General features: G+C 34.3%; 1 non-coding gene and 1 pseudogene across 1 annotated transcript; one reads left to right on the plus strand and one right to left on the minus strand.

Annotated features, from left to right (window-relative positions):
- Positions 1-10449: 10449 nt before the first annotated feature.
- TRNAI-AAU (transfer RNA isoleucine (anticodon AAU)) lies at positions 10450-10523 on the minus strand. Its single transcript has one exon. It is a non-coding gene; the product is annotated as a tRNA-Ile (tRNA).
- Positions 10524-11237: 714 nt separating this feature from the next.
- Positions 11238-11848, plus strand: LOC110666028 (uncharacterized; annotated as a pseudogene).
- The last annotated feature ends 1699 nt before the right edge of the window (positions 11849-13547 follow it).

Consider the following 13547-nt stretch of genomic DNA (forward strand, 5'->3'; position numbering starts at 1 on the left):
TATGTGCCAAGTGCCTCCTGTAACTTCCTCCAAAATCGAGAAGTGAACTGGGGCCCACTGTCAGATATTATGGAAGCAGGAACTCCATGCAATCTGACTACTTCCCGAATATAGAACCAGGCGTACTGTGCAATAGAATATGTGGTCTTCACAGGTAAGAAATGAGCTGATTTAGTAAGACGGTCTACAATCACCCATATCGAATCATATCCCCGTGTGGTACGAGGTAACTAGTCACAAAATCTATAGTAATCATTTTCCACTTCCAATCTGGGATAGGGAGCTCTTGTAGCTTCCCTGACGGCCTCTGGTATTCAAACTTCACCTTCTGACAAGTCAAGCACTTGGACACAAAGTCTGCTATGTCTCTCTTCATGCCATTCCACCAATAGCTATCTTTCACATCATGGTACATCCTGGTGGAGCCTGGGTGGATATTGTACAGTGTATAGTATGCCTCTCACATTATTTCATTTCTGAGATTGTCCACGTCGGGCATACATATCCTAGAACCTTGCATGAGGGCACCATCACTGGCAAATCCAAACTCACCACCTTCACGCTACTGTACTTTTTCTATGATCTTCATTAGTTGTTGGTCTCTGTGCTGGGAAACTCTAACTCAGTCTCGCAAGTCTGGCCTCACTGAAAAATGAGCCAACAATACCCCCTCATCTGAAAAATCTAATATCAGACCTTGATCCATTAACTCATGTACTTCTTGAATCAACGGTCTCTTCTCCGCTGATATGTGCGCTAAGCTGCCAGAAGATTTTCTGCTCAAAGCATCTGCTACTACATTGGCCTTGCCAGGGTGGTAATGGATGGTACAGTCATAGTCCTTCAGAAGCTCCATCCATCTCCTTTGTTTCAAATTTAAATCCCTCTGTTGGAAGATGTACTTAAAACTCTTGTGGTCAGTATATATCTCGCACACTTCACCATACATGTAGTGTCTCCAAATCTTTAGTGCAAAGACTACAGGCGCCATTTCCAAATCATGGATGGGGTAGTTCTGCTCATGGCTCTTTAGCTGCCTTGAAGCATAAGCCACTACTTTTTCATTTTGCATCAGGACACACCCTACGCCAATCCTGGAGGCATCACAGTACACGACATATCCTTCACCACTCATCGGTAGTGTCAACACAGGGGCAGTGGTTAGACACTCCTTAAGCTTCTGGAAACTCTCCTCACAATCATCTGTCCAAATGAATGGAACATTCTTCCGAGTTAACTTAGTTAGGGGAGCTGTTGTCCTAGAAAAATCCTGCACAAAACGCTTATAGTAGCTAGCTAGGCTTAGAAAACTTCGCACCTCAGTAACTGTTATAGGCCTAAGCCAATCAGTTACAGCCTCAATTTTCTTAGAATCCACTTGAATGCCTTCACTAGAAATCACGTGTCCTAAGAATGAGATGCTTTCTAGCCAAAATTTACATTTTGAAAATTTAGCATATAGCTGGTGCTCCCTCAAAGTCTGCAACACCATCCTCAAATGCCACACGTGTTCCTCATCGGTCTGAGAGTATGCCAAAATTTCATCTATGAATACGATGATAAAACGGTCCAGGAATGGCCTGAACACCCTATTCATCAAGTCCATGAAGGCTGCTGGTGCATTAGTGAGTCCAAAAGACATCACTAAGAACTCATAATGACCATATCTTGTCCTGAATGCTGTTTTAGACACATCCTCATTCCTGATTCTCAACTGATGGTAGCCTGATCGTAGGTCCATTTTGGAAAAGAATCTAGCCCCTTGGAGCTGGTCAAATAAGTCATCGATCCGAGGAAGTAGATATTTGTTCTTCACAGTCACCTTGTTCAACTGTCTATAATCAATACACAACCTCAATGACCCATCTTTCTTTCTCACAAATAGAACAAAAGCACCCCAAAGTGAAGTGCTTGAACGTATGAAACCCTTGTCCAAAAGCTCCTGTAGTTGCTCCTTTAGCTCTTTCAATTCTGCTAGTGCCATCCTGTAAGGCAACATTGATATGGGGTTTGTACCGGCACAACATCAATGCAGAACTCTATTTCCCTTCTTAGTGGCAACCCTAGAAGATCCTCAGGGAAGACATCCATGAATTCTCTGACAACAGGAACATTTTCCATGTTGACACCTTCTACTGATGTATCTCTCACCAATGCCAAATACCCTTGACATCCACTCCTCAACATTTTTCTAGCACTAATTGCTGACACCAAATTATATGGAGCCACACTCCTGTCATCATCAAAGCTAAACTCTTCCACACCAGGTATGTGGAAATACACCTTTTTGTTCCTGCAGTCTAAAGTGGCATAATGAGTTGCCAACCAATCCATTCCCAAAATTACATCGAAATCCATTACTGGTAGAGGAACTAAGTCTGCTGGGAGGATCTTTCCATCCACTACCACTGGGCTACCCAGAAAAACCATGTCTATATCCATGTTGTCACTAAGCGGGGTAGCTACAGACAAAGGGCATTCTAAAGTTGTAGGGTACCTACCCAATCTCATGGCAAAACTAGGGAGACAAATGAGTGCGTAGCACCCGGATCTATTAAAACACGAGCCACATAGGAACAGACTATAAGAATACCTGCCACAACTGCATTGGAAGCCTGAGCATCCTGGTGGGTTAGGGTAAAAACTCGAGCTTGACCCCTACCCTGCATTGCAAAAACCTGATATTGACTTCTACCTCCTGATCTGCCTCCAAATCCATGTCCTCCTTGTCCTCGACCACATCGAATCGATCACCGCCATGCTGGAAGCACCAGGATAAAACTGACGAGGAACATTTGCAACAGAACCCTGTGACCCCATCTGTGGCTCGCCAAACACGGGCATTCCCTAGCAAAGTGACCTTGTTGGCCACACCTGAAACATACTCCTGAACCCATCATACAAGGTTCTGAATGTCCTCTTCCAAACTGTGCACAAGGTGCCAAGGATGATCCTGAACCAAACCCAGAACTGCTGTATCTCGAACTGTGACCACTGCGGGATCCGTACCCTGGTCTGAATCCTCAAGATTTGTATCTAAAACCACTCTTTTTGTTCCTACTTCTTCCTCTGTAATTACTTGGGCCTCCGTTATCCATAGTACCCATGTGGGGAACACCTGAAGAACCCTCTGCTCTATTTTTCTTTGCCCTTCCACTGTCATCTCCAGTATAGCTAATCTCAATCTGTAGGGCTATATCAAAGACTGATCAGACATCATGGCTAGGTTTGCATACCTCCTGTCCAGCCCCTTCAGGAACCTTTTCACCTTTATACTTTCTGTAGCCACTGCTGTAGGGGCATATCTACTCAGTTCTAGAAATTATGTAGCATATTCATCTACAGACCTGCCATTCTATCTTAAGGCCTCAAAGGCCCATTGCTTTTGGTCTCTGAAACTTTCTGGCACAAACCTGTTGATAAACAGCTCCACAAATTGGGTCCATAACAAACCTTCCATCCGAGGTAATATGTAGTCATTTATCCATTATCTAGGCATAGGCCCCATGACATGCTGCACACACTCTATAAGTCTCCTGTCACCAATCATGACTTCGCCCTCGCCTGTCATAGGAATCCAAAAACTGATAGGCATCGTCTGACACATCATAAGTACCAGGCACTAACTTCTTGAAATTAATTATTTATTTGTACGATTCCCCTCTTAGTGCGATGGACTGCTGTTGTTGAAGAGGGTGGACTATATACTGTGCCATCATATCGATAGTTCTCTGCAAACCAACTAGAGTAGCTGCCATTGGGTCCATGGGACCCGGGGCCACAAAAGACTGATCCTGAACTGGTGGCAGCTGCTTTTCTACTTGAGCATCTATAGGCTTCCTGCCCCGCCTCCTCGGGGCAGACGCCTCATCCTGTGCCGACACCTCGTTAGGCACATCTGGTTCTGGTGCAGTGGTAGCTCTCCTGCTTCTACGCATTTTCCTGAAATTCAGCAGCATTGGCCCACAAAATTTCAAAACTGCATATTACACAGCTCTATAGACTCATATTTACACACAATATATGAAGTAGAAACTAGAAGCAAAGATGACAATGCAAGACGAATGTGGACCCTATTTTCCGCATGTGACTCCTATTAGACTCTTCCCAACACTTTAGACAAATATTCCCTATGAATCTGGAGCCTAAGCTCTAATACCACATTTGTCATGATCCAACCTATAGGCCGGACTGGCACTAGGACTTGGGCCAGCCTAAAGCCCTCGAGGCCCATTGTAAGCCTAACTATTCCTCAACCCAACTCTAAGGCCCATCTGGGCCTAATTTCAAGAATTCAATCGGACAGAGTTCGGCCATAAAATTGACCTTTTAACGGGGAGTTTTTGACTCGCCCATCCTGTAAACACAATATATAATAAATTGGGGAGCTCAGCTCACCCTCCTCATAATCAAATTATCATAAAAATAAATGGGAGCTCGGCTCCCTCATCCAATCCAACCATACATGCATTTAATAAGTTTACAAGTCCAATATGATAATTATATTACAAACCCAATCAAATAAATATTTCTAACACATGCGAAAATTCTTGGAGTTAATAGAATTATACAAACACTGCAGACTTTAATAGACGACCTGCGAGAGAGAGGCAGGTTAGAACTCAATAAGAAATCTCTTGTAGCCTGGTAAAATATGAACAAGAATGAGCGTTCGACTCAGAGAGTAAAATATCAATTTTAACCATAATCTCTATAGCTATCTAAAGCTAATGCACCCTATAGAGTGAAATGCAATATCATCATAAATTTCATACAAATCACATCAAAAAGGCAATTTGGAGCACTCACACACCCGAGAGTGTCAAACAATACATATATGGGAGCTGATCCCCTATACAGCCCTCTTAATCCAATCTCTGCCAGCGAAGATCTTAAGTCGGACTTTTGCTTAATAAACCAAATACGGGGTCCCAGCGAAGAACTCAAGCCGTGTCTACCCTGAAGGACCGGGTCTTAGCGAAGATCTCAAGCCGTGTCTACCCGTCCTGTCCATATCCAACACTATACCACACACACACACACACTGCTCCAAATTACCATAAACAACATCCATGGCACTTTAACAGTTGTGAATGCAACATAAAACGTGCCTAGAGTTTAACTACATAGATATATACATATAAGTGATGCATGGGCATGCTTGAACATATAATAATATCGAAATTATAATTAAAATTAATATTTTACTCACAAACTTAACCGCAATCACTATAGCGGCTGGGTGGAGGAAGAAGGCTGTCCCAGCTCACCTAAAAATTTTATTACAATTATTTAATACCTTTGATTCATTACAGACTAAGAAAAGACCAAAGATGTCCTAAGTTATACTGAAAATCCGGCAAAGTCTCCCCTATACCTAGGACCTAGCCAACCGGTGAAAGGGCTAAAAATGCACTTCTATATCCACAAACCATACACCCACAACTCAATCACATCACACAGCCCCTCCTGGGCCCATCCAAACAGTCATCAATCACAATATGTAAAATTACACTTTAGTCCTTATAATTGACCCTTTTGCAAAAATGACCCAAATGAGTTCTAAAAATTCTAAAACTTTGCCCTGCAGTCCTTAGCATTATTACTAAGCTAATGCAAAAGGAATTGTAATTTTTTGAGCTGCCACGAATATTTTATGGATTTTTAATCTCATTCAAGCACTAGAAAATTAAGAAAAAGTAAGGTTCAGGTTTACCTATGCCAATTCCGACCTCAGGAACACGCTCGGGACATCTTACAACGGTGGGGTAGCCAAAAATCTTGACCCAATTTGGAGACTTTTTCAGTAGCCTGTCTGTCTGGCCAAAAATTCACAGATCTAGGCAACTGTCGAATTTCCACGAATTGAAGGTACCTACATGAAGCCCACAATACAGGGGTTAGTATAAAATTTTTATGGATTTTTCTAAGCTCATTTAGTGCTCGGAAAAATACTACGAAGTTTCATGGAACCCATCAAAAAATGGCGTCAAAAAATTTTGAAATTTATATTGCCGTGAAGCTCTCGACGAGTGGAGCGCTCTGGTACTCTCGGTTTTCTCGTGGAGTTCACGGTTTGTGAGAAATCTAGCCCAAAAGTCAATGGGCTAAAATTTCCTGGATAAAAATTGGGCTAACCGCTCAATGGATTTTGGTGTTCTTGGTATCTATGGAAAGCTCTCGAGGTGTAGATAAAGTTTGATACAAGACCTGGCCCAAACGGTGGCCGGATTGGCTGAAATTTGGCTGGGAAGCTGAAATAGCGCGCGCTTGCACGTGGGTTTTCGCCTCCTTTTTCCGGCCGCTTGGGACGTCGGCCGGCCGTGGGGAGGCACTGGGGTGGCGCGCCGGCGAGGTGGGGAGGGCTCGGTGGTAGCGGCGCGGTGTGGGGAGGAGGGAGGAGAGAGAAAACGGGAGAGAGAGGAAGAGGGGTCAAGGACGCACGCGGAGGAAGAAGAAAAAGAGCTGGCCGGTTCGATTCAACTGGTCTGATACGGGCTGGTTCGATTCGGCCAGTCCGATTCAAGATACAAAATTTTGAATTTTTACTCTACCTTGGAACCGAAAACGAGGCCCAAAAATTTCAAAAAATTCTAGAAAATTCAAAAAAACTCATAGAGTCCAAATATATTTTTAGTTTTGCCACGTAGTCTTTAAATTAATTTTTAAAAATCATCAAAGTTTATATTTTCAGAAAATCGAATCCGATTTCTAAAATCCGAAAAATTTCAAATAATTTTCTAAAATTTAAATAAAATAAAATATTAATATTTACCCACAAAATAATAAATTTAAAAATTATGGGTGTTACATTTAATGTATGAAATCAAGGGAGAAAAGTTTACTCAAATAATATATATAGCTCGAATACTTCTTCCTAAACCAATATGAAATAATACACCCCAACGCCCTAGACATGAACATTTAGAACATGAAATTTATAGGTAAACACAACTGCAGGTGGCCCAACATTGAAACAGAGTAGACTATGATACCAAACAGAGAAAATAAATTAGGTCTAACTCCACTCTAAAACGCTAGCTCAAGAGAATGAGATTTGTCTAAATTATATATATAGTTTAAATGTCTCATTTTGAACCAATGTAAAGCAACAATAACCCTTCAGATAGCAGAACAAACATTCAAGTAACTTGCCTGAATAGAAATAAATCAGTGTAAGTAATGTATGTATAGTGCTGAAATATAAAAGAATAGAGTTGAGAAGAATGAATACAAGGATTTGTAGTGGTTCAGCGTCTAATATCTATGTTCACTTCCCAAAGTTCTCCGTTTGAACTTTTTTCAGCACCAACTCTTTTCAAGGCCACAAGTCAACCCAAATTACATAAGCAAACTTCACCATGGTGTTTGCAACCAAGTGGAAAGTGTTTCTACCCTCAACCTTGCTTTAAACTCCATTAAGTGCCTGTGGCACAGCATTTGTAGCGTCAAAATTATTTTTTTAAATAAAAATATTATTTTAAATATTATTAAAAAAATAATATAAAAAATTATTTTATTATTTTAATATTTTTATAACTAAAATTTATTAAATTTAATTTTAAATTATTTTTTAATATTTTTTAATTAATATATTTAAAAAAATAATTTTTTTAACAATAATTTTAATAATAATACTAAACAAGCTATAAGTTGCTTGAAAACCTTTTACAAAATCTTTAAATAATATTTGGTTTTGATTTGATGGTTTTGATTTAAAGTCACTCTCAACTCACAATTATGTATTTTAGCTCAAAATTAAAAGTTTTCAAAATAATTTTAGAAATTTTCATATAATAAATGGCTTTCAGTACTTTAAAATAGGTAAAATCTATATAGTTATAGTGTAATTTGAAGAACTAGTTATTAAGTATTCAGAATAAAAAAGACAAATTTGACGTAATAAAAAAATTTACTGTTATTTTATCTTTTTTTTATTGATGTGACAAGTATGTAGGGTTTAAAAAATTAAAAGTTTAATTTTAAATTATTTGCTTAATTTTAATTCTGTCTATAAATCCATTTCTGATAAAATCAATATTGGACATCTAATTTTACTATCGCCTGAAAATTAAACATTTAAATACCAATTTTGACAAAATTGAAATTAGTCGTCTAATTGTAAAATTAAACATTTAATTTTACTTATGCCAATAATTGTTGAGCTTTCAAAGGGACTTTTAAAAATACATTTTGGGGCTTTAAAAATATAAAACCTTTTTAAAAATATGTATTTGGAAAATATTTATAGGAAAATGATTTTCTTGGTCAAAAACTTCTTATTTTTGTATAAAATCATATAAAAATAAAAAGTGACTTTTTTGAGACTTTGCACACCTCAATTATGTTCCAAGCTTTTTCTCATCAGCCAACTTTATTCTTTGAACTTTTAACATAACTCAAGTATACACATTTTATACAATAATTAAATTTTTTTAAAAGTTTTATTATTTTAATTTTCTCAATTAAGTTTATTTAAGTTATGGGCTCACAAAATGTTTATATATATGGAGAAAATTTTATTTTAGACTATAATTTGTTATAGATTCAAATGTATAAATATATGAAATTTATTTATTTTATATGAGTTTCATTTACATACTTACATCTTAAATTTATGATAAACTATATATATATATTGATGCTACCGATGATCTTTATGGTCTTGACATTGATGTCACGTAAACCTGCAATAAAAGAGAAAGGTAATGTGGATAACTTTTTGACAGACCACTCTGACACTCAAGTAAAAAATCTATTTCTTGAAAGAGAAATCAAAGAATAATTTTGTGAAGAAGGGATTGTAGAGTTAGTACGTGTTTCTATTTTTGGTTTATCATTTGATATTTATAGGTTTTTAAAAAATAGCTGCGTTTTATTTATGGATTTGATCTTGGCCAAATTTTTAGAATTTCCTTTATAAAAATTGCTTTTACCTAATTTCTGGCATGATAATTGCTTGACTATTGTAATCCGGGCTTCTGTCTGATTCTTGGTTTGTTCATTCAGTAAAACCCTTTATTCACCCTGCTAAGCGAGCGAATGCAATTGCCCGGTCCACTTTTTGTATGAATCTTTAGTCCAATTATTGTCATACTTTTAACTGTCATGCTGGATGGTTTTGACTACTTTGACTACCATACTGGTTAAGTTTGACAATCTGACTTAGACTTTTGAGTTGGTAATATATATATATATATATATATATATATATATATATATATATATATATATATATATATATGCAAACATGTGCACTTACACAAGCTTTTTTTTTCCTACAAGAACATGTGCATGCATGGTACCATTAAGCATGCTTCCTAATTTCATCATCGAAATTCCAATCTCTTTAGAATATCATTCACTAATATGATTATCCCCATACTTCTTGTTAAAGCCTATAACATGGATTAATTATATTTTTACGTGTTTCCATGCTTATTATTTTTTATGAAGTTATTTTTAATAAAATTTAAATTTAAAATCTTATAATTTTAAAAATTATTTTAATATCATTAAATTAAAATTCATTAATTGTAATTATAGTGTTAACACATTTATTTTAAGAAATTAAGGAAGAACACTTGTAACAGTTGTATATATTCTTAGCCTAGCCATGAGTCATTATAAATAATATAGTGAGGGAAACTGTAAGAGAGGAATAAGTTAATTTAGAACAAGGGGCAGTCCATGGAAGAGTTATACTGGTGAATATCTAGACTATATATTAATATCTAATTTTAATTAATGCATAATTAACACTGCACATCTGACTAACACACCACTATAAATTGAACTTTTTCAGTGCCCTAAGTTAGGTAACTTCAACCTTCTTTGGTATTTAATTATATATTCATATCTTTGAGATAAAATAACATGCTTAATATCATTTGAATGAATCTTAAATTGAATTAAAACATATATAATAGAGTAAGATTTTTCTATACACTCAGTATATATAGCCAATTAATTTATAAATATCATATTAATTAAAATTATGATAGTTTTTACATATAAATATATTGATATTTTTTATTAATTAAGCGTTTAAACACTCAAATATATATAAATTAATGAGTTTTAATTCAGTAATATTAATATCATTTTTAATACCATAAAATTTTAAATTTGAGTCTTAATTAGAATTAAATGTGCCTAAAAAAACTTAAATATAAATAAGAATTTTCCTGTTTAATGAGTGCGCGTGAGTAGAAAGATTTTATTTTATATATATATATATATATATATATATATATATGAATGAAGAGAGATAGATCACAGAATCCAACGAGGATATCGGACTAGAAGCAGAATTAAATTTTGGATTTACATAACAGCCCATGGGGCCCAATAGTTCAATGAAATTCAAATGGGCCTTGCCCCATAAATCATTCTTTAATTGCAATTTGGGTCCACAATGCGTACATCAAAAGAAGACAAAAACAAAATTGGCCCATGCAGGTCTCGAACCTGCGACCTTCGCGTTATTAGCACGACGCTCTAACCAACTGAGCTAATAGGCCATCACATTTTCATTTCAGCTAAGGTTATATTTAATTTGTATTTTCAAGATGTCATTTTCATTCCATTTTAAATTATAAAGTAAATTGAATGAATTCATACAATTTGTATCTCACTCTCTTTTCTGAACATGAAAATTAAAATCTCAATGCTTTTTTTTTAGGAATTTGGATTGAATTCTCTTTTTTAAAATATATAGATACATGATAGTTATAACATATTTTTTATTATTAATTCTATGAATTTGAAACATTATTAATATTAATTAAAATCTTAATTTTTAAATTACAAATTAAATATTCAAATATTAATCACTGCCATCTAAAATTAGTTATTGGATTTTGATTTCACAAAATATATATGCTCTTTTCTTTTTTCTTAATTATCTCTTGAAATCTTAAAATAAAATCAATACATAAATACAAATGATGTTCTTATGAAAGGAACAATAATGAGGCAGCTTGCTTGACGCCATAAAATTCCTCGATAATGAATATGGACAGCATCTTCATGCGGTTAGGAAGCTTCCTATTGGGTTTGGGTCCTTGGAATTCTACGTATTGTAATATGTCCAAAATACAAAAGGAAGGATGAAAATAACATTTAAAAATAATCGTGTTTTGGTTGGTTGGTTTGTTGGAGAGAAAAAGGAGAAGGAAAAGAAGCTGAGTGAGCAAGCTTTCTTTTTTTTATTTTTTTTTTTTTCTTTTCATTTTTGCTTGTGGAAAACAATGAGAGTTTCTTTGACTCTTGTGACCTTTAATCTTCATGAAGATCGGCATGAAGATAGCCCTAATTCTTGGGAGAAGAGGAGAGATTTATGTATAAGTGTCTTCATCAGTTACACAACTGTGATCCTTTTTGTACTCAACAAGGTGTGAAATCGCAATTGGATCATCTTCAGCAGGGCTTGCCAGGCTATGATCAATTTGGAATATCATGAAAAGGATCTCAAGACACTTCAGATGAACACTGCACAATCTTCTATGACAAGGAGAGGGTAGAGCTACTAGAAGGTGGAACATTTTGGTTATCAGATTCACTCTTTGTCCCCGGAAGCATGTCATGGGGTGCGGCAGTTCCATGTATTGCAACATGGGCTACATTCCAATTGAAAGGGGTTGAGCCGCCTGGATTTTCATTTCAGATAGTGAATACAAACATGGATGAACTCAGTCCTCGGGCCCGCAGAAGAAGTGCTTTACTCACTTGGCAACATATTGTATCCTTCACCTCCAAGCTTGCCACAGTTGTGTACTGTGGAGGATTTAACACACAAAAGGAATAAACTATTGCAATCCAACTAAGATGAATACTTATTTTTTTATTATTTAGTGCAATCTCAACTAACCCATTAATTTGTTCCTTTTGGGTTCAAAACTTATCATTGCCATCTAAAATGCATCTCTTTATGTTGTACTTTTAATCTACTACTTTTGATCAATTAATTCACACTCACATTCTTATGCCATTATTATATGGAATAACTCAATTAACATTTCATTGTTATTTTCTTCTTTAACCATTTACAAATCCTAATGATTGATGATGATGATGATGATAAGCATCTTCCAATTATTAATGTTTTTCAATTAGAAATTTTATTTAATACATGTAGATCTTTAATTAGTTTTTTAATCTCCAACTTTTTTTTTAAGATGATCAATTTTAAAGATATAACTTTAATGATTTGGAAAATAGAATAAAAACTCTAAGTAAAATATATATTCAAAATATGCATGATATTAATTGTATTTTCATCCCATGCATCCAACAATTTTAGGGTTATTATGAAAATAATTTTAGGATTTACCCTAAGATAGATTTTAATTTTATTTTTTATATTAGCATCAATACATATAATTTTTTAAATTAAATTATTTTATGATATAACAATTCAATGATTAAAGTGTAACTTAACTTAAAATATTAAAACTTAAAATTTAATAAAAAATTTTATATTATTATGATTAATAAACGAAAGTGTATACGAATCATTTATTATGGAATATGTATATTTGAGTTTGATTTTTGATTCAATTATTGATACAAAGTCAAACACTAATGACATAAATGGAATCATGAATGCCACTCCTCTCTTTTTTATATTTCTCTCAAAATTTTTTATTTCTGCTAAAATTTATTTTAATCAAACAGAAGTTTCCATTCTATTATCATCCCATCAATTTGTAAACCTCCAAAATTTTAATTTTTAATGCATTTAAATTTTAAAAATTTAATAAAATATTTATAAATTTATAATTTTCATTTTATTTTATTTTAATATAACGTAAGTTTGACACTTATTTTTGTTTATTTTAAAATCTTAAATTAATTTATGAGGTTTTTTTTTTAATTTTTAACAAATTAAAATTATTTTACTTTAAATATTTGACTCTCCCTAACAAGAGAACAAAGAGAAAAAAAAAAAAAATTGAAACTATGCTTTAGCTCTCAATTACTGTCACAACTTGATCCCGAAAAGCAATAAAACTTAAGCTGGTATAAGGCTCCTAATCATGTCATAAGTCTAATCGATTCTAAATCCATTATTAAGTCTAAATATCAAGAAATCAAATAGAGAGAGTCCCAATATATTTTGAGTAACCCAACGAGAGCATAACTCACTTGCCATACAAGAACAACACACTTTTAACTTGGCAAAAAGGCCAACAAGCAAAACAATATATGAGCATGCAATGATACATGATGCAGAGAGCTCTGCTCAACATCAATTTATAAATATCGTAATTTAAATATTGTACAAGTTTACTAAAATTTAAATATAAATTTTAATATTCCACTTTTTATTAAAATCATTTCCAACATTTTTTTAGATAATTTAATTATTAAATGTTATAGCATGAAAATTTCTTTCACTTAAATACTTATTTTTAATCTTTAAATATCTAATTTAGAAAAAGTCTATTTTTTATGAAAAAAATAAATAAGTTAACATATATAATTAAAACATATCATTACTCATAAAAATAAATAAATGAAAAATATTAAAAAATATATAAAAT

This window comes from Hevea brasiliensis, chromosome 17 (assembly GCF_030052815.1).
Source record: "Hevea brasiliensis isolate MT/VB/25A 57/8 chromosome 17, ASM3005281v1, whole genome shotgun sequence".
Taxonomy (NCBI): Eukaryota; Viridiplantae; Streptophyta; class Magnoliopsida; order Malpighiales; family Euphorbiaceae; genus Hevea; species Hevea brasiliensis.